The sequence below is a fragment of the Ailuropoda melanoleuca genome, chromosome 1 (assembly GCF_002007445.2).
Source record: "Ailuropoda melanoleuca isolate Jingjing chromosome 1, ASM200744v2, whole genome shotgun sequence".
NCBI lineage: Eukaryota > Metazoa > Chordata > Mammalia > Carnivora > Ursidae > Ailuropoda > Ailuropoda melanoleuca.
In genome coordinates this window covers 32,500,433-32,523,173 of record NC_048218.1, presented here as the reverse complement: position 1 = coordinate 32,523,173, position 22,741 = coordinate 32,500,433, and the positions used below count along the sequence as shown (strand labels likewise).

Genomic DNA, 22,741 nt, shown 5'->3' with positions numbered 1-22,741 from the left:
GATCATGACAATCTAATTTTAGAGTCTTGTGTCATTTTTTTAAAAAGTTCCTTTATGCCTTTTGCAGTCAATCTCTGTTCCCACCCAGCTCCTCTGCTCTCTGTTGCTTTAGGTTTTACTTTTTTAGAAGGCTCACAGGAATAGAATCATGTTGCATAACTCTTGTTTTATTTCTGGCTTTTTTCATTCAGCATTATTACTATGTAAAAAAATTTTTATTTTATTTATTTTTATTTTTTAAAGATTTTATTTATTTATTTGATAGAGAGCCAGCCAGCCAGATAGGGAACACAAGCAGGGGGAGTGGGAGAGGAAGAAGCAGGCTTCCAGCAGAGGAGCCTGATGTGGGGCTCGATCCCATAACGCCGGGATCACGCCCTGAGCCAAAGGCAGATGCCTAACGACTGCGCTGCCCAGGCGCCCCCCCAAATTTTTATTTTTAAATAATTTTAGACTTCTAGAAAAGTTAAAAATAGTATAGAATTCACATAGCTTTCCTTTCTTTAAGAGCTTACACACCATAGTCCAATTATCAAAACCATAAAATCAACAGTACAATGTTTTAATTTCACATGTAGAAAAAAACCAAACCTAAGTCAACACTCAGATGTATTTATGTCAGTAATTATAGTGTATTATCTTACAGAAAATTAATAAATTGTTTTAATAGTAGAATAATAAGTAGAACACCAATTTATTGATTCAACTTGATATTTTTTTCTGCCACTATCATACTTGATCTTGAAACATAATATACATAATTTTTGAAGGGGTTGAGGAAGTTCTCAGCTAATAGCAGTATTCATTTTGACTAAAAAGGATAAGTTAATTTTGTTCCAGATTCTCCCAGTCTAGCTCAGCAATACATAATTTTTGAAGGGGTTAAGGAAGTTCTCAGCTAATAGCAGTATTCATTTTGACTAAAAAGGGTAAGTTAATTTTGTTCCAGATTCTCCCAGTCTAGCTCAGCAATACATAACATCCTATTCTCCTGAGAAAAATTTTGCAATTAGGGAAGAAGCAGAATAGTTTTCACCTTCACTAAACTTCCCAGATGACTCAGATACCTAGATACCATCTAGGTATACCTTTGGCTGCAGATCTGTAGATTGGCAAGTCAGGCTGACTGGTGTACTGATCAGCATAATTATTTTAAGGTTAATTAATGCTGTATCATGTATTATTACTTCTTTTTTACTGTTAGTTATATTTTATTATATGGATATACCACAATTTTGTTAATATAACAAGTAATAAAGAACAAAAATTACCTAAAATTCTTTATCAAGGAATAACAACCACTAACATTTTGGAGTATATCCTTGAGATAGTTTTGTATGTTTACATACCCACTTACAAGTATTTACCCATCTCCCTCTGGACAAAATCATATACACAGCTTTTGTAATTTGCTTATTCACTCAACAGTATTTCGTGAACATTTTCCTGTTTAAATGAGTTTAGACCTGTCTCATATTTTTTTTTATAGATTTTATTTATTTATTCGACAGAGATAGAGACAGCCAGGGAGAGAGGGAACACAAATGGGGAGTGAGAGAGGAAGAGGCAGGCTCACAGCAGAGGAGCCTGATGTGGGGCTCGATCCCACAACGCCGGGATCACGCCCTGAGCCGAAGGCAGACGCTTAACCGCTGTGCCACCCAGGCGCCCCAGACCTGTCTCATATTTTAAATATTTAACAGGTCCTATGTAATTATTTTATATTTTTTATTATTATAAAAATGCCATGATTAAGATCTTTGTAAATGTGATATTACAGTGTTTCCAGAGTGTTGCCTTAGCATGAATTTTTTATTCATGTTTATAGCAGTGTCTGTTAGGCTTTATTTGGTATTGAAAAACAGAAGTCTTATTATTGGCCTACTGGGGATCTGGAGCTCATGATAATATTGAAGTACCAATCTATCACTATCATTTGCTTATTTTTATCAATAGTGATTTGGGGGAAGAAACAACAGATACTCACCCATGTACAAGTACAAAAGCTCACACCCATACCCACCCACCTGAAAAACCTTTATGCTCATTGAAATTCAGTTCTTTTATTTTTCCCCATTTTAAGAAAATATATTCAGGCTCTTTAAGTCTCCTCTTGGTTAACCATAGCTAATGGAACATTACATGAGCGAAGCCTGGGACAAGTCCCTTGGGCAAGAAGCTACAGATATGTGGAACACCAAGAAACTAAGTCACTTCTCAGTCAGGGGCAATTACACTGACACCTAAGAAAAATAGCATTAGAGTCGCTTGACAGTTAGAATCGAGTAAAGGATTATCAAAAATGCTGTATGCCAGGTTCATGCCTAAGGCAGATGACCTGGTTGACAAGCTTGCCCAAGCTAACTATATTAATGCTTCAGATCAGTGTAAGAGGAACCAGCGGCAATTCTCCTTAACTAATCATGTTGAAATTGTTGACAGATTTCATGTCTGCTTTTCCGTTGCATAACTATTCATCAGTAAGGTGAAGAGAAAAATTCATACAAATTGATTAGAATATGTGCATCTTTTTTCTGTTGGCACTGTAGGAATATGGGAGTTTTCTTTATTTAATTTTGTGGTTGTTTCTCCAGTAAGTCAAATTTTCCTACAACAGCTAATCTTTTTTTTATTTAAAAAGGAAAATAAAACTGCATGATGTATCTGTCAGTTCTGAGGATTGTGCTATGCAAGTTGTAAGCTTCAAATCTGGGTCACATATATTTTCTGTTAGGAAAGCGTAAGGTTCAGAATTTGGAGAGTCAAGTGCTATTAAGACATGTTCAATATGAATATAAATCCTTAACCAATAGTTAAGTCTTGGGGTTTAAAAATGTGACTATCAATTAAATGTATGTTTGACATTGATTAGCCACATTCTTTTCTCTGTGGCAAAGTATTTCAATCACATTTGTTCCTGAGAGTAATTGGATTTTTGAATAATCTACAAATTGCCTTACAAGCTGGTTTTCGAACCCCTAAAACACAAGTCTGTACATGATTTTGCTGTATTAGGATCTGGCTTTACTTCCTGATCTCTTAGGGAAATAATAACTCTTGTTGAAAGTAAAAAAATGATACTCATGTTACTGTTTCACATATTCAAAATAAATGAAGTTAAATCAACTTAAGTCACACTTAAATTTTTAGTTTAGAAAAAAGATCTCATTGGGTCAACTCATAGAAATAAAATTAGAAGTAGCTTGCATGATATTTTCTATTAGCAAGTGTGCCACATTTCTCTTTGGACAGGACTTGGATTGGCTTTTACGAAAACCATAAAAACCTGCTTAAGTCTAATCACCTGATTCTTTCTTTTTCTCTGTCTCAATACTGAAGATAAATTTGTGTTCGAATAATGACCTCTTTCTCCGAAGATGAGAAACGACTATATCCACCATCCAGTTGTTTCTACGGACTTTCTAGTCAGGTACTATAAACGCAAAAATGAAGATCTAACTTTGCTGCCCCCAGTTACACAGGCACTAGTCTTGCTATTTTCCTTTTATCCACTAGATGACATAATAGATGCAGTTTAATACTCTTAGTTAATGTCTGTTAACTGACAAACCTAAGTGTAGTATGCTGATAGAACAGTGGCCCATAAGGGTTCGTTCATGACTGCTCACTTCAGTGTTTATGCTTTGTATCTTGGAACTTGTATGGAAACACAATGATTGATCAAGAAAATACTAATTTTTATTTTGCTCTATGGTTTATCAGTGATTCACATGAGAAAAATAAGAAAACCACAACTGATATGGACTTAAAAGTTTTGAGGGTGAAAACGTGCTTTGCCGAATTTGGTTGAAACATAAAGGAAAAATAGGCAAAGGCCAGCGAAGGTTATCACAGATTCTATTAGTGTTTTCTTGGGAATGGAACCAAAAGCACTCTTCATCTCTTGCTACCCGTAAAACCCATTCTTAAGGATCAATGCAATGTGACTGTGAAAACACTTATTACTCTTTAGTATCTCCTCTTATTTTTGTATTATAGCTCAATAAGTTTGATTCAAAGCAATCTTACAAATAGTTGTATTTTGAAATAACTGGAAAATGCTTGAGTCTGTCTTATCCCTGCTAATTAAATGGAAGTCCTCAAGTGAGAGGAAAGGTAACAGAACGCTCCCTCAACACATTTTCTCTATTTTCTGATAGTCATTATATTTCTTTATATTAAACTCCCTTTTAGAATATGGTCAAGTCAAATTTTTCATGTCTTTCACATGCCAGTCAACTTGCTTTTGTTTTTTGTTTTTTTGTTTTTGTTTGTTTTTACAGATTTTATTTATTTATTTGACACAGAGAGAGAGGGCACAAGCAGGGAGAGCAGTAGGCAGAGGGAGAAGCAGGCTCCCAGCTGAGCAAGGAGCCTGATGTGGGACTCGAGCCCAGGACCCTGGATCATGACCTGAGCTTAGGGCAGACACTTAACTGACTGAGCCACCCAGGTGCCCCTCAACTTGCTTTTGAGTTTGAGTCTGAATGACACAGAGCAGAGCAATAGAAACCGATTTTTTTTGGAGGGGGTGTCAGTTTGGCATGCATATCTACTTAATTATTGTCAGGCGGTGATGCTTCAGAGCTAAATATGCATGAAACCCCTATCTATGTACAGTGTTTCATCTTAGTGCTGTTTTAGGAATGCATTTGAGGGGCGCCTGGGTGGCACAGCGGTTAAGCGTCTGCCTTCGGCTCAGGGCGTGATCCCGGCGTTATGGTCGAGCCCCACATCAGGCTCCTCTGCTATGAGCCTGCTTCTTCCTCTCCCACTCCCCCTGCTTGTGTTCCTTCTCGCTGGCTGTCTCTATCTCTGTCAAATAAATAAATAAAATCTTAAAAAAAAAAAAAGGAATGCATTTGAATTTCCACCTGTTTTTGAACCTTGTATAATCTGTGATGTATTACCGCAATTACAAGATAGTAGCACATTTTAATTAGACTTGACACTGTGGTTTCTGGTAGTTATTAAATGTTATGATAATTGTGGATAAAAAGTAGTTGCACATAAAGCAGAATCCTAAATAATAATAACAGCTAACATATATTAAAGGCTTAACTTGTATCAGGTATAGTGCAAATGTCTGAGGATATTCTCTTTAGCCGTACCCTGAGGTGTAGTTCAGTGTGACTGTCATACTTTCCTCATACATTTTCATAATTTTAAATATGATTTCCAGATTTATGCCTCCAACCTGGAGCTCTCTCCTGAGCTCCAAATTTCTATACTCATCTCCATACTTAGATGTCCTAGATGTTTATTTATCATCTTAAAACTATATAGCCATATTAGAGCTCTTATCTTTTCTCCAAAACCAGTTCTTCCCCTGAATCTCCATCTCCATTAATGGCAACTCCATTCTTTCTGGGGCTCAGGCCAATAATCTTAAGGTTTTCCTTGTTTCTTTTTTTTCTCTCAAACCCCAAATCCAATAACCGGTAAATCCCATTGACTACCTTCTAAATCCAGCAGCTCTTTACCACTGTCGCTCCTGCAGTGTTGGTGGAATTCCAGCAATGTCTCATGCTCATCTCTCATCCTGGTAGTTGTGATAGCATCCTAATTTGTCTTTCTTGCCTCTCCCCTATTAAAATGTGTCAGATTATGTGAAATCTGTCCATTCAGAATGCTTCATTGGTTTCCCTCTTCATAGATTAAAATCCCTTGAATGGTCTACAACATTCTAAACCATCGGTTTACTCTCTCCTATCACTCTATAAGGAAGAGATACAGGCAGAGTGGATAGATATTGATGTGCAAGGGATGTTCTCTTATGGAAAATACCTTTTAATCTTTACACTGAATATCGTGGATGGTGATGAGAGATGTGTGCATGTGATGGCAGATATGGGAGTAGTCAAGTTGATGGAATGGAGAGAAGGGGCTATCTAAGAGGGCAGACGTAGGTTATCTAATTGACTTTTCAGCTCTTGCTAGAAGCACAATGAAATAAAATTGACTTTCTTCCTTGATGTGAGCTCCCTCACGTCTTTACCTAGTGGTCATATAAAGAAGGACTTTGGATTGTCATTTGATTGTGTGTGTGTGTGTGTGTGCGCGTGTGCATGTGTGTTTAAGAAAACTTGGCACTGTGCAGATGTCTCGTACTGATATTTTGTATTTATTATATTCTTTACTCACTATAATTCAATTCCTCATTCATTTTCTGTATTTCTTTTGTAATGTACACATTATTTACTTTTCAGTAAGTTTAAATCCTTGATGAGTACGGCATCGCATGGATTCTGTGGCCAATGGCTTTAGCAGGAAGGTTGCTTGGGAATTTGGCAAGAACCATGGCACTGTTCCCATGAGCATGAGTTCCTGTTCCTCAGCTTACTGTGGTTTTGTTTGGTTTGCCTCCAGGAGTCACTGTGTTGTTCTTTGCTTTGTATACATAAGCACATCTCTTGCCTAGATAGAATTCTGTTTCATCTTGAGCAGAAACACCTTCAATTTTAAGAAGAGCTATGTGCTCCCTCTGGTTCTAGAGACCCTTGCTTGTAGCCAGCAAAAATGGCCTTGGACCACAGCCTTCTAGACTTACTTGTTTTGTTCCCAGCAGGCCTCAACAGGTACAAAGATGGAGGAAAGAGAAGGAGCCATTTTTTGTATTTCTTTGAAATATATTTATTTAGTGATGAGATATATCTAAATGGTAAATAAAAACAAAACTTGGAATAAATTTTGATTTTCCTAAAAAATAGATAACATTGACGTAGGTACAGGGCTTAAAAGGGAGAAATAAAGCTTTAATCTTTGGGGGAATTTAAAGTGTTCATATATTTTTAATATATTTAATAATATAAACAATGAATTATAACTGAAAACATTTATTTAGAATCATGCCTTAATTAACAGAGTATGTTTTCTGAAAATTTTTCAATTTTCTGTTTTCCCTTCAGTTAGCTAGCTTAATTTTATTATATTCAAAGCTCTCTGCCATACTCATATTACGAGACTGGGCAGAAAAAACTGATTTACTAAAACAGTGATGAGGAGATATAAACTTAATAATGAAAGGAGTTATGTCTTACTTCTCGTTTCTCCAAGACTCCACTGAACATTGCCCTAAGGTAGATATGTAGGTAGAAGAATATCTGTATTCATTGTGATTATTATAACTACTATATTTAGTACCTATTTATCTTGGAACTTGCACACATATATACATACATACATACACGTATATTGATTTTTTATGTAGAATACTATGTTTTCATGTTTAATCGTATTGGTAACAGGTACCTCAAAAGCAAATAGGTAAACAGCTAATTGAAGTTATATTTAAAATCTTACAATTTAATAAAAAACTTGGATGAGCAGAAAAAACAGTAAATACAGATTTGATAATTAATGCATTTTTTTTAAATAATAGAAGAACCAATAATCCAGCTACGTAAATCTTGAAGTTAAGTGTTGAAATAAAATGTATCAGGCATTTAGGTGTACCTCATCCTTCATGGGAGAGAATAAATTAAATTAAAAAAATAAGGTTTTAAAAATTCAAGTGAGTATTGATATGTATAAGTAATATCTTTGTATAACCTAACCTTTGATGAAAGTGGACATATTTTTAATGATTTACATTATAATTATTTCAAACATATTTCGATTATACCTTGCTAGTGGCCTTTAAGGGTTATTTTTTTCCTGGCTTCCCTTCAAGTAAAATGTAATTTTTATCAATGCAATAAATCATTTTTAAAGCAATTAATTCTTTTGCATTTTTGTAGCTGCTAGAGAAATCTTATTTGAGCAGAATGTCAGCCAATTCACAACAATATTCATAATTTTCTTGGGACATGAGTTATAGATATGGACTTACCTAAAATGAATGTGTGGTGTCTCATGATAGCTGGGTAGTATCTCCACTGGAACCCGTGTTTACTAAGTAAGCTGTTATTTGAAATAACATTTCCTCGTTATCTCAGGATAACACTGTAAATTATATGTATTATTCGGAATACTAAACAAATATTTTCAGGAGCTCATCAAGCACCGGACTTACAGCTCTGAAATTGTCCCAGTGTTACTCCGAGAACAAATCCTGTTTGTGTATATATTATGAAATTAGACTATACCAAACCCAGAAGGCAGATACAATCATTCTTTGAACTGTACAATAAATCCTGCTGCTCTGGAAAGTTTGAAAGCCTATTTGCATATGGCAGAGGTAATGAAATGCATCTTAATAGACTTAAACATGCAGCTTTAATAAGTATCAACCAAATATAACCATTTCCTGGGTGTGATCAAGTAGGCTCCTAACATTCAGCTTTGTTTCTTTAGTTAGCTCTTGTTTATTTTTCCTATTTGCACAGCAGCAAATATGAAGCATTAGATTTGTCAATGGATTGAGCTTCAAAATTATTATCTTGTGGAAATAAACAAGAATCACTTATTTAGTGAGCAAATATATGCTTAATAAAAGATATATTATGCTAAGCTTTTCAGAAGACCTGCTGTTAGTTTGATAAGTGAAAATACCCCCTTTCCCAAGTCTCTGTAATCTCAGAAACAAAAAATGAAATGGAATCTGTGTTCCAAGGGGGGGTTTGCATGATTAACTATAATTACAGAAAGTTCCTCTTGCCTTAACAACTCTATCTATGGATCAACATCTGTGCTTTAAAAGTTTTTCTTTTAACTGAGGTTGACATTGGGAAATATGTATTTTCTTCTTTGCAATTTTTCTGGAGAGTTTTAGAACTTCAGATAGAACCACTGAGAAAATACTCCCTTACTCCACAGCAGACGAAGGACAACTTGAAAATTAGTATTCTGGCCTCACTCGTTCTATTGCCGTTGGAAACCTTTATCTGAACAGGAAGAAATCTTGCCCCCACTTCAGAAATGGAGCTGGCAGAAGGTTTAACTTAGAATCTTTGTATGCCTATTTGTTCTAAATATTGCTTGAAAAGCCTAAACACAATGGCATAAATAAAAATAAACGTCCTTCAGAATAACAAGGACATCATGTTCATCACACCTGGATTCATTCTCATCACAGCTGATGTGTAGAGGAATGATTAGAAATCATATAGACACTGATGAGGAGTGAGAGGAAGTTATTTAAAATTCTGCTGCACCTTGTGCTCAAAATATCTCCATCGGCATATAGTCACTCTTGTAAACAATTTAGGCAACCATGTTTTTTTAGACTGAAAAAGCTTAATTTTATGAATATTTTAGATACATTTAGCCAGATTGAAATTTTTAAAGAACTGCAAGCATAACATTTCCTTCTCTACCTCGTAACAGGTGTAACTGCAAAAAAAGTCAACGAAAAACAAAAGATCCACAAATGTTTCCTAGAAAGTGTAGCTTTTTCTCATGCAAAGACAACTCTCATGTTGGTCCATCGTTGTTTTAGAGCGTTGCAGTAATAGGACATAAGTCTGTTTCTTTTTAATGGTTTATCTAGATATTTATCATATTTTACACCTATAAAATCAAAACGCAGCCCAAGGAAACCACCCTGAAAATGCCTTTAAACCCCTGTTTTATAGAAGATGTTTCAACATCACCATGTGTGTGTTTGATGGTAAAGTGTGAAACACAGTATCTAGCAGGTAAGAAGGTGCATATAGGCAGTTGCCTGGTTAACTATCATTTCTTAGACATAGTCAAGGTTAGTTTTTATCCAGACATCAAGATCATGACCTGACTTCACCCAAGTTTAAACATTTCCTTTTTAACATCAACCTAAATGTGAATTACATCAGAATTACATATTATTGGTCAATAAATAATAACAAACTATGAATTAATGAGAGAGAATAACATATGAGTTAATTAGCTAAGCAGTATAGGTTTGCAAATAATTTATACCTGTAAGTAATCAATACTGGTTGGACTCCTTTTGTTAATCACTAATCCTTTCATGATTAATGAATAAACTCTGAGCTGTAGGTTCTTATGAGGGAAAATCTTCTCTATTTTATTCTCTTACTATTCTGCAAGTTGGCCATCACCTTCTGCTGGTAGAAATGCATCTGATGTTTGTAATGTATGCTGTGAAATCTTTTTTTGAGTATAATGGTGGATCCTGTCACAATCTTTCTGTATTTCTTTAGTCTCTCTTCTATGTTCTTCTTAATAAAAAGGCCTAACTGGGCTGCTGATGTTGCTACTATACTGATCTTTTTGCCATCTTGTTTCTGACTTTTCCATTAGTACGATAGACCTTCTGTAATATTTCTGACTAAGAGGCATGCTGCCCTGTCTCACGTGAATACCGCAATTTGTCTTCTTGTTTGTGACCTTTGAATTTTCAATACTAGAATGATACGAACTGACTTCAGTTTCTCCGTTGTACACTGACTTCTGAGTTACTCTATGACCAGTGTGTCCATCTGCCTAAACATAGTTCTCTTGTCTACTCTTGAGACATGTGGTTCCAGGGTCAATGGCTTTCTTATTTTTCTAGTTTTGAAGACCATTTTATGTAGAATCTTTCCGGAGCCCCACTGGTCAGATTGACTTAGGAAAAAGTTGCATCTCTCTACAAAGTCTGTTTGAACATGTCTAAGTAACATAACTCAGGATTTCTCAAAGTGTTTTCCAAAGATTACTCATATTATTTTAATGCTGTAATAATCATATAACAATATAGAGCATATTAATTGTATAATTTTTTCTGTAGTTACACAATTTTGTAAAATGCTACATTAAAACAAGTTAATCAGGACATTTTATCATAGGATTTCTCACTGATTTAAAAAATCTTAAATTCTTAGTGAGTATCTAGAAACTTTTCCATGAAGAATACCATGCATTTTGTGAAACAGACTTTGAGAAATGCTGGTGTAGTGTTTTTCTTGCTCTCCCCACTCCTAGGAGTGACACAAAGAGGATTTAAATATAGCCTGTTTTATCCAGCCTGTTCTTCCATCCTTAGATTGAAGAGGATGTTCTAGGAATGAGACATGATGGAAAATTAATCCCATTACATATAAACATTATCTTCTATTTTGGAGCTTGATCTCGTGTCTGTCTTTATCAGCCATCATGCATTACTTCATATCCTATCCTCTTTAATCATTTTCTTAATTTGCTTGGGTGGATGTGTCCATTCCAAATAGACCATATGTATTTTTGAGAAGTCCTTGCACTAATTACATTTCCATCTTGCAGCATTTCACAAGTACAAAATAAATGTTTAAATTAAAAAACTTAATACTAAGTATTAATATTTTACATACTAAATATTATTAAAAAGAAATAATTACTGAGTTTTACTTTTCTTGATGTAAAAATCCTTTTTTTTTTTTTTTTTTTGCATTTTAAAAACTCTGTATTGTTCAATCATCTAAATCCCTCTTGAGCTTTTGGGAAGAGTAATTGAGTAGTATCTGTTAAAGTTTTTATAATGTGGGATTCTGAAAATAACCAAATAACAGGCTTAACCTCTGACATTAAGAATTATGAAACTGGACAAAATAAATAAGGCAACTATTTTAAATATTAGATGAAATTTTGTATAAGACTATGATCCTTAAGAGAAAAGGAGTTCAGAAAATAAGCTCCACATTTGCTCTGTTTTTGGCCTGGAGGCACTTCTAATACTTCGGGTGAGGAAGTGGAGCCCAAGTAGAAGTCAGTCGTTTCACTGGATGGAGGAAACTGATCAGTCTGGGCTGCTGGGGCAACTGTAATTGCCAGGGAAGTTATCAGCAAGATATCACAGAGAATGGTCCAGAAACTAGCATAAGGATACCTCCAATCTGTGAATGAACTCTAAACTATCATGCACATTTCAAGATTTTAAGAGGCCAGCTACCAGGGGCTGTGAGCTGAACAAATATTCTGTGAGTTAAACAGTGATGGGGGAGACTGGAACTCTGAACGTGTAGAGTGGAGAAACCGTGAAGAATATAGCAACCATTTATTCAAGACTCCAAAGAGACTACACTAGAGGGTAGTTCTTGTTCATGTTTTTGGCCCCCAGTTGGGGTCACACAGGAAATATCTCGTCAGTATGTCCAGCCACCTCCATGCTCTGAATTCCCAGATCAATTTTAGAGGATGAGAAAATAACAGCAAGGATGTGCCGGAGCAATGAGGTGTATCAGCCTCATGCGCCAAAACTCTGGTGTACCATTTTTGTCACACCAGATATGTGTGTTTCTTTCTACTCTTTTATTATGCAATTTGCTCTTCTAGTCAGTAATAGGAACAAGATTCTTGATAATCATATTTGGCTTTTTCTTACCCAAGTCAAATCATTTCTCAAGTCCTGTTGATTTCATTTCCTTCATACATTTCAGTTGTCACTTTTTCTGCATGTGTCCTGAATAGGGAATCACTAATACATGGATTATGGAAAGAGCCTTACACCTCTGAACAACCAGTAGATCAAAGATGAAATCAAAGAGGAAAAAAAAAATATCTTAAACAAAAATGGAAACAACATGCCAACACTTAGGAGATGCAACAAAAGCAGTTCTCGGAGGGAAGTTTATAGCAATTCCTACATTAAGGGGAAAAAAAAGATCTTAAAGTAAATTTACACCTCAAGGAACTACGAAAAGAAGAAGAAAACTAAGTCCAACGTTAGCAGAAGGAGGGAAATTACAAAGGTCAGAGCATAAGTAAATGAAATAGAGACCAGAAAAATAATAGAAAAGATCAATGAAACTGAGCACTGGTTTTTGAAAAGATAAAATCAACAAGCCTTTAGCTAGACTAAGAAAAAAAGAGAAAAGACTCAAAATCAGAATTGAAAGAGGAAACACACAAGTACAAAAAAATCATAAGAAAGCCTGGGAACAGTTATATGCCAACAAATTAGATAACTAGAAGAAATGCATGCATTTCTAAAAACACAACCTACCAAGACTCTATCATGAAGAAGTAGGAAACCTGAACAGATCAGTGAGTAAGGAGATTGAATCACTAATCAAATTCTTTCAACAGAGAAAAGCGCAGGACTAGATGGTTTCGTGGGTGAATTCTACCGAGAATCAGCACAAAGCCTTCTCAAATGCCTCTGAAAAATTGAAGAGGAGGGAACACACCCATACTCATTTTGTGAGGCTAGCATTATGCTGATACCAAAGCCAGATGGGGATATTACAAGAAAAATAAAATTATAGGCCAATATCCCTGATATATACAGATGCAAACATTCTCTACAGAATATTAGCAGCCAAATTCAGCAGCACATTAAAAGGATCATCCCCCCACGATCAATGTGATTTATCCTTGGAATGTAAGGATTGTTCGATATATGCAAACCAATAAATATGGAGTGAGGTCATGAAAATGAAGAAATAGGAAACTATACACTGTTTCCCCACAAAGATCCTCAATTAGACAACTATCTACAGACAAAAAATAGCTCTGGGAGAGCTCCAGAGTCCACTTAAGAAACTTGAACAACACTGTGGAACAAGAAATCCAGAGAATAACTGGACAAAAAGATAAGGAGTAGTTTTATTTTGCTTGTACCATCCCATTTCTTAGGCTGGCACTGCCCAGCACCAAGAAAGAATTCTTTGGCTGAAAAGAGCTTCCTTCTCCAGAAACAGAGAATAAGGTGAGCAACAACTTTCCCAGCCTTTTGGGGCGGTGCGTGAAGGACCCGCTTCAGTTTCATCCCACCCAGAGACAAGCAAAGCTGAGATATATAGGGATGGCTTGGAATAAGGAAAAAGGGCAGAGGCTACCAGTATCAGCCACACAGTGGGAGTGGGCTGCTGTGTGAGTGCAGGTTGCCAGCCTAGATCCCAGCAGCTGAACCCTGCACTGCTGTGCACATGCTCAGGGCTAGCCCCTCCAGCTGTTCACCTGCATTATTGACAACAGCCAAAACATGGTTACAACCTTCGTGTTCACTGACGGTTGAATGGATGAAGAAAATGTGAGATTAGATAGGTAGGTAGGTAGATATTATTCAGCTATTAAGGAAATAAATCCTGGCATTTGCAAGAACGTGGATAAACATTGAGGGTATTGTGCTAAGTGAAAAAAGGCAGAGAAAGACAAATAATGTATGATTTCACTTATATGTGGAATCCAAAAGAACCAAACTCGTATAAACTGAATCAAATGGTGGTTGCCAAGGGCTGGGGGGAAATGTGGAGATGTTGATCATGGGTTATCAACTTCCCATTATAAGACGAATACATTTTGGGGATCTACTGTACAGTATGGTGACTATAGTTAACAATAATGTATTCTTGAAAAGTAAGAGAGTAGATCTTAAATGTTTTCACGTACACACACAGGAAATTATGTGAGGTGATAGGGATATACCAAATCATTACATTGTACATCTTAAACTTACACAATGTTGTACACCAGTTATATCTGAATGAAGATGGGGGAGGATAAAAGGAAAGACCACTATAATGGAATTTCCTTATTTCAGAATTGTTGCCTATCAACCATTTTCAACATTTTAACCAGAAAGATTATTTTGGAACTACAAATATACTTGCTTAAAATCCTATAATGTTCCCTCAGTGATCCACAGTGAAAAGTATACATTTCCAAGAATGGCCTTCAAGATGCCTCATGACCCAGAGCCAGCCTAACTGTCCAACTTTTTCTGTTGGTACACCTTAATATTTCTTCTCCAACAATACCCAGCTCTGAAATGTTATTGTTTCTGTCCCTCTGTGTCTCTCTGTTCAAAAGCCCAGAAGCAGTTCCTTCTGCCCAGAAAGCCTTCCTCATGCCCTATCCCTTCGGCCAGACTATCTTCTCTCTGTTTTCTAATATTCAATTCATGTTTTACCTTCTCTGCAATGTCTTTCTTTTGACATCACATATACCATATGCTGTATTAAACAAGTGAACCGAAACCTTTGTCTCTCAGTTTCTTCACACGTAAAATGGAAATGACAGTAATGAGGATAAATTAATGAATTAGTAATTATAAGGCATGCGCCTTGAGAAAGGAACTGTACCTATTTTGAATCAGATTTTCACATGGTGAAAATAGTAATAAACTTCCTCTGGGCATTCAATTAAAAAAAAAAAACTTTGCTAGTTTAATGAGAAGATGGGCACCTAGGCATAGGTTGGAAGTTAGTGCCAGTCAGCTTTAGAATATTATAGTATTTACTCCATTTAAGTTTGCCCAGAATCTGGCAGAACCAAGGATATAATTGATGTATTTGTTTGGGGGATTAGTTACCTTTTACTAATGAAATTACTCTAAGTTTGCATTTTCTCTTCCTTTTCAAATTTCATAAATCTCCTATCACAATGTAATTACTTAGTTTTGTCAGATGATCAGGATTTATCCTCTTATTGTATTTGCCATTTTGGTATTTTGTATATCACATTTCTTGGGTCTTACATTCCCGGGACAACCTCATAATTCCTGTACTTTGTATATAATAATAAACAGTAGGTCTTTTGTGGCTAATCACTTTGAAGTCCCCAGTAATGCTAAAGAATTTGTTTTTTTACCTTACTGAAAGGAACCGTGTAGTAATTTCTTATTTTTTCTGTAATTATTTGAGAACGGTGAACATTGTAGACATTCTCATTGGTAATAGAGGCCTTTAAACATAACCATCTGAGTCATTGCACTTGCACAGGTGAGATACAGGAGCCTGCTTTCAGGTGAAGGGATTTCACCTGGTCACAAGTTCATTGACTCACTCAGGAGATGCCCTATCCTCCCCTCTCTGAAGTGACTTTACACAAGGGAGGGTTAGATCTATCTTTGCTTCTCACAGAAGAGTTGACATTATCTGCAAGTCATTTTATTCTTTTTAAGCCTATTTTGATAGATTCTCATAATTATTTTCCTTTTCATAAAGATTGAATCCTGCACTGAATTCACTCACACTCAGAGTTATGGCTTAATTGGTTTGTTCTACTCATTTTTCTTCTATAAATCAGTGGAAATTTTGTGATTTCTAATGAACATTAGACCAGTAATGAACATTAAACTAGTAGAATTAGATTAAAATGTCCTAAAGAATTTAGTGATTTCCCCACACTTTTTTTTTTCTCCCCAGAAAGTACTATGGAATATATACCCAGTATAGTTGGGGTAGCAAAAGTCAAATTTGAAAAAATAGTTTCTTATTGTTGAAAACCCACTGTCTTATGGTAATGTATTTGTGAATAATACTACCAACTTCAACTAGCTTTTAGCTACCTTAGAATCTCTATCAAGGGGTCTTAGAGACTAAAGAGTAGTATGTAGGTGATGGGTCCTTTGTTTTTGCTTCCCTTGACGTGGTAGTTCCAATATATTTGTGTATATGTACACGCATATATATATATGTTCATTATTTGCCATGTTTTGTTTCTGGTTCATTTTACCAATGAAGAAATAAGTCAGTCTGTGGCGGATTGGACCATAGACATAGGTCTCTGTTATCCTAGTCCAGAATGTTTTCAGCCACACATATTTCTGATAGCATTATCCTTAGCAAGAAGGGCCAACTTATATTTTTGTGGCATTATAGTTATCCTAGGATAACAATGGGCAGCATGGTACCTTTCCTTTGACAATGTGTTGAGTGATATTTACCAAAAGAAAGCTTTATGAAGAACAAGAGAACAAGAATATGTTGAATCACCAGTTGCCATAATCCATATTGTTACAACGTATCCTTAGGACATTGCCCCATGCTGTTACCCAGAAAACTTGAGCACCATCAGCAACTCTGGATTAATATACCTGCTCAGCTGACATCCCTGTACCACCCTGGATTGCATTAGGGTGTTTTAGGTCCATAGGACATATAATTTCTGATGTTGAATAATGAGTGATTATGAATGTTAAGTTGGGTTTATCTTGCCACCTTTGACTTCATGCTCAGCTTGTGGCTTGACAGTTTCTAGGGGCCTTATTGGTTTTCCCAACTTTAAATGAGGACTATTCAGGATTCAAGAAATTTCTGTTTGGTCTAGACAAAAAATGAGGTTTCAGCCAGTTTTTTGGTTAGTCAGGTTTTATCAAAGCAAAGAAGTTCTCATAGTCTTAAGATCTTCACGTTTGGGGTACTCAGGGCTATGCTTATTCTTGTCACTCTACCAAAGACATTGTCTCTGATTCATGGTCAACTGCGCAAAATTCCAGTTAGCATTCCATTTCCAGCTCTCTGATTAAGGTTGATGTTACTTTGCATATATAGAAAGTGGCAGATCTTTCGAGTCAGTTTATTCCCATCAAGCACTGGTGGTAGTGCATAGGAACGTTGCACAGAGTTATTAAGGTATGGACTTAGAGAGGTCACCTTACTCAAACAGAGTTGAAAAATTAATTGTCCAGAGAGCTGATGCTGTTCTTCTCTATTAATGAGGGTCACATTTGTATTAACCCTTGCCATCCATTCATTTCCTGAGGGTTTCTAGAATAAAGCTATTTTATCAACTAAATACTAGATTCCAGGACTAATTTGATCAGCATGTGTATTTTTCATCTTCCTTAACATTGCTGATTTCCTTTCCTTTTTTTTTTTTTTAATTATGGTCTTCTAAAAGGCTTTGTGATCAGTTTGGATTTCTTTCAAAGGATTAGCTATGGTATCTGAACATAATTCTGCGAAAGCCTATGCCATCTTTTTGCGTTTTGAAGGGTGAACATGTGTTGTTGCAAATCAAATAATGGTAAGGCTTTGTCTTATTGAGTGCAATTTATGTAATCTGTTTTAATAGATAACAGGGATTATATGGGCAGATGAACTCTTTGATCCCCAACCCTCATCTTAACCCCTTTTATAACTAGAAATTTGAAATACTACATCTTAAGCAGTGAAATTATTCCTTCAGAATAATTCTATTGAATCTATACAAGGAAACAAAACTTGAGTTTAAAATGAGCAAATAGCTTCAACTTTGTATGCTGGGGGTGTTAGGGAGGGTGGCGGGATATTGTGCCTAGTGTGGTGAAAAAAACATGAGCATTTTTATTTATTAAAAATAATTAATTAAATTTTTTAAAATTTTTTAAAAAGATTTTATTTATTTATTCGACAGAGATAGAGACAGCCAGCGAGAGAGGGAACACAAGCAGGGGGAGTGGGAGAGGAAGAAGCAGGCTCATAGCAGAGGAGCCTGACGTGGGGCTCGATCCCATAATGCCAGGATCATGCCCTGAGCCGAAGGCAGATGCTTAACCGCTGTGCCACCCAGGCGCCCCATTAATTAAACTTTTAAACAATTTTATTTATTTATTCATGAGAGACAGAGAGAGAGAGAGAGGCAGAGGGAGAAGCAGACTCCCTGTGCAGGGAGCCCAATGCAGGACTCAGTCCCAGGACCCAGGGGTCATGACCTGAGCTGAAGGCAGATGCTTAACCAACTGAGCCACTCAGATGCCCAGGCATTTTTAAATTAAAAAAAAAAAAAATGTAGACTTGAGTCCCAACCAGGATAATCTTTGGGAATTGATTAATCTCTCAAAGCTTTAAATTCCTCATCAGTAAAATGGAGTTGACAATTCCTGTATATTAGAATTGTTCAAGTATTTATTAATATATGTTGCCTCGTGCCTTCAAAAGCTGAGCAAGTACTCAATAATTGCTAGTCACCTTCTCCTTTCTTTTCCTCAAATCTTCTTCCTTTACATCGGACATGATAGGATAGGAATGTCCTACAGAATGAATCCACAGGATAATACTGCTTAGGCAAGGTAGGTTTTGTAGAAGATTCATTTAAACCTACGTCAGAACTAAGACGGCATTTGGAATGCAAAGACTTTATTCTTTGAGAATAAATATGGTTTATTACAATTACAGCAGCTTTGCTCTAACCTTTGAGAATAAATATGGTTTATTACAATTACAGCAGCTTTGCTCTAACCTGTAGGCTTCCATTTGGGTTCCCATTTCATACTTTTTGTCTGAAATACAAGAGTTTGAATCCATGTTTAGCCACTTTCTAGCATATGATTTTAGAAAATAATTTATCCTCTGCCTTGGTTTTTCTTATCTGCGCAATGTCATATAATTACAGTACCTTTCTCAATAGGGTTGTATGAGGATATACTGAGATAATCCATATAAAGCACTCAACCAAGTGACTGGTTCTTTGAAAGAAATAAATGAGAGATCACTTGTTATATTTTGTCATATGTTAATGTATATTTGGTCATGTGTCTGTTTTCCTAATAGGTAAGGATTTCCTCCTGTACTAGTCACTTCTGTATCACTAGTCTTGCTAAATGAATGGTGGAGTGAATAGCAGAGAGATTATTTAGGCCAGTGCATAACCACTCCATTGAGATGTCAAACTCCAGGACACAAGTTACAGTATGAGAAAGGATGCTAGAACTTTATTGGATGGCTATTTTGAAGAATTAATTATAAACAAGCAAAGAAGGAGGTGTCTTTTTCATGATGTCCACACTCATTTTCTACAATTTCCATCTTTTATTATTTTGGTCTAGATAGCTAATGATTGGAGCAATGGTTCAAATGATGTGTGTTAGCATTAATCCAAGGGCAGAGAATGTGAGGAATCAAATATGATTATAAAGTAATTATCCAGAGACAGGATGATTAGAATTTGCCTTCCGATTATGTTTGGTATTCAGTGGTCCTTCTGTACTAATCATTAGTGCACCAGGAAACGTGACTGATAGAATATCAGAATAGAATTTTTCTGAAGAGTCAGACCACATCCACCTTTTTGTACCATTTCTAGTCTAAATACCTAAGTGATTTAATGTTTACCATTGTCTTAAGTGAGAAAAGAGGGTTACCTTTCATTAGCAGCCATAGGTTTACAAAGGTACTGTGTGAAAGGCAATAGAAGTAAAAAGTAAAGTCTCATTTAACCATTATGTCCTAAGTCAGTCATGTAGGCAAAGAGAAAATATAGATATAAAAATATAAGTATATGGACACATATCAAGACAGAAACATTTCCTAGTAAATTTCCAACTTATAAGCTGGATTTTGGCCGACAATATTTCAGATGTTACTGACTGGAAGTAATGAGCCTGAAACTACTAAAAATTTAAGTGACTCCTAAAGTTGATATAACCTTTTAGTGGCAGACCAGGTTTTAAAATTCACTCGTTAATTCCATTAAGTCCTAGAGCTTAGTCCATTAAGCCATGCTACCTCCATTTANCTAAAAATTTAAGTGACTCCTAAAGTTGATATAACCTTTTAGTGGCAGACCAGGTTTTAAAATTCACTCGTTGATTCCATTAAGTCCTAGAGCTTAGTCCATTAAGCCATGCTACCTCCATTTATTTATTTATTTATTTATTTTTAAAGATTTTATTTATTTATTTGACAGAGATAGAGACAGCCAGAGAGAGAGGGAACACAAGCAGGGGGAGTGGGAGAGGAAGAAGCAGGCTCACAGCAGAGGAGCCTGATGTGGGGCTCGATCCCATAACTCCAGGATCACGCCCTGAGCCGAAGGCAGACGCTTAACCGCTGTGCCACCCAGGCGCCCCAATGCTACCTCCATTTAAAACCTATTACCAGATCTTTACATGCTTAGCATTCAGTGTTTGGAGTAACTAAATCCAACACACCTGAGGTAACGTATTCCTGGATGGATGCGCACGTATTTGCATATGTATCTCTACTCTTTTGTCTTTCCGTAAGTTTTAAATTTATGAATTGATGATGGTCCTCTGTGGCTCAGGTTGTTACAGTGCTTTCTTTCATGATTATTTCCAGAGGGACTGATGTTAATTTTGCAGGCTTTGTAGGCAGAACTGATATCTCTTAAATCACAGTGCTTGATAAACGGAGGAGGTTAATAAAGGCATGGATCATTACAATTGTAGACCCATCCTAATTTATACTAATGACTAACAGGACTCATAGCAAATAAGAATCTGTGAATTGGAAAGTGAAATGGCTTGATTAAAAACAATGAATTTTATGTGTTTTGGAGCTGCACAAAGAGAATAATAATTTTGATGTCATCTATCCCTGATAGAGAAACTGTCAATACAGAAAACAGAGGATTGCTTATGAATAGCTTATGTGAATGAGAATATTTCAGGCTCATAATAAATCAGGTCCTATTACAGTGAACTCTACAGGAGTCTGGCTGTGGTCCTCAGCCTACAGTTTTGATGAAAAACTTTCTGAAATAAAGGGTAATCAGTTGGGTATTTTTGTTATATGGGAAATTTTATCGAAATAGTTTCTGTCATAATAGAATTTGACCTATCGATGAAGTGCTGTTTAGTTACTTTCTTTGGGAATCATCACATAAATATTCTTGTTAAGATTTTTCTTTTACTGGTAATATCAGGAATGGTAGAGCCATGTGATTAAAGGGAGCCTGAGGCTTCAGAATGTTTCCAGAGAACAATCCTGCCACTAGGGATACTAAAGAAGGGCAGAGTTGTTGTTCTTTAGAACCATTTAGAGGGAGGTGGGGGAAACTCACGCTTCTGTTTCCAAGAAAACAAGTGGATTGACCGTATTGACTTTTCCTACCCTCAGGAGATTTTTATATTATGCACTGATGCTAACGTGTGTGTGTGTGTGTGTGTGTACATGCATTCACATGCATATGTTTATATGGTGGGGAAGGGGGGTAACCCATAGGGTAACTTTTGAGAAATTAATCTTGTGCTCTTCACTAATACGAGATTGTCCATTGGCCAGTAAGATGCAACACACTTAAAGAAGACATTTTAGTTTTAACATCAGCCATGCCAAATAGAAACAAAAAGAATGGAGAGGAAAGATACTTTTAAGTGTGGAATGACAGAACCATTTATTAGTGTCCTTGTAGTATTAAATTGGGTTCTATGAAGCTATGCTGGGGAGGAGCTCTTGTAGTCTCTAATTACAGCATTTATTTTCAGTCTTGGCTTAGCACAAAGGTACCACAGCTATGTTGCTTTGGTGTTAATTTCAGGTCTCTGATAGCATCTCTGGCTATGATGTACAGGTTGTTTAGGAGAAGAAAAAATACTGGGGTCTTGGGTGGGTGGTGTGAGAAGCTGTGAATTATTTAATCCTAAAGTCATCCTTACTGTCACAATGAGAGAAGATGACTTATGTTTGGAAAATTTAGAAGTAGAAACCACTGTTGAGAAGTGAGTCCTTTCAAAGATGTTAATTGAAGCCTTTTCTAAAGACTGAGAGTTCTATTCTTGGAAGAAGAACCAATGAAGTGTGTGTGTGTGTGTGTGTGTGTGTGCGCGCGCATATGGATCTAGATGTGGATACTTATGGGAGAGGGATGGAGAGAGAGAGAGGGGAGGGAGCAGCCACAGTGCCTAGTGACGTCTACAGCATGAGTTGCTACTTCCTCAGAAACAATGCCCCATTGCATTGAGAGTGACGCATGATACCTTGGGGGGAATAAATACAGATAATTAGGGTATGTAGTTACTGGGAATTAGAGTAGATAGTTCCCCTGGCCCAATATTGTGGAGGAGATTCAGACAAAAAGTAACATATTCAATTGAAAATTGACTATTACCATCGTTCCCATAATTGTTTAGTTGTGGTTCTATCTTTTAGAGGTCTTAATGCTCACCATTAACTTTTTTAAGGTAATAATGGTGTCTCTATTCACAATTTAATTGGGTGGATTTCATTCTCAAGTCGTTTTTTTCAAGAAGGATTTGTAGATTATATGCCCTGAATTCTTGCATGTCTGAAAGTATTTTTCTGTGGTTTCCATTCTTAAATAATTTCACTGTCCGTAAGAATCTTGGATCATGGGGTGCCTGGGTGGGTCAAGTGGTTGAGTGTCTGCCTTCGGCTCAGGTCATAATCTCCGGGTCCTGGGATCGAGCCCTGAGTCAAAGCCCGCTTTGGGCTTCCAG

General features: G+C 36.2%; 1 pseudogene; it reads right to left on the bottom strand.

Moving 5' to 3' along the window:
- Positions 1–6,214: 6,214 nt before the first annotated feature.
- LOC109490365 overlaps positions 6,215–22,741 on the bottom strand; it is a 43,383-nt pseudogene continuing 26,856 nt past the window's right edge.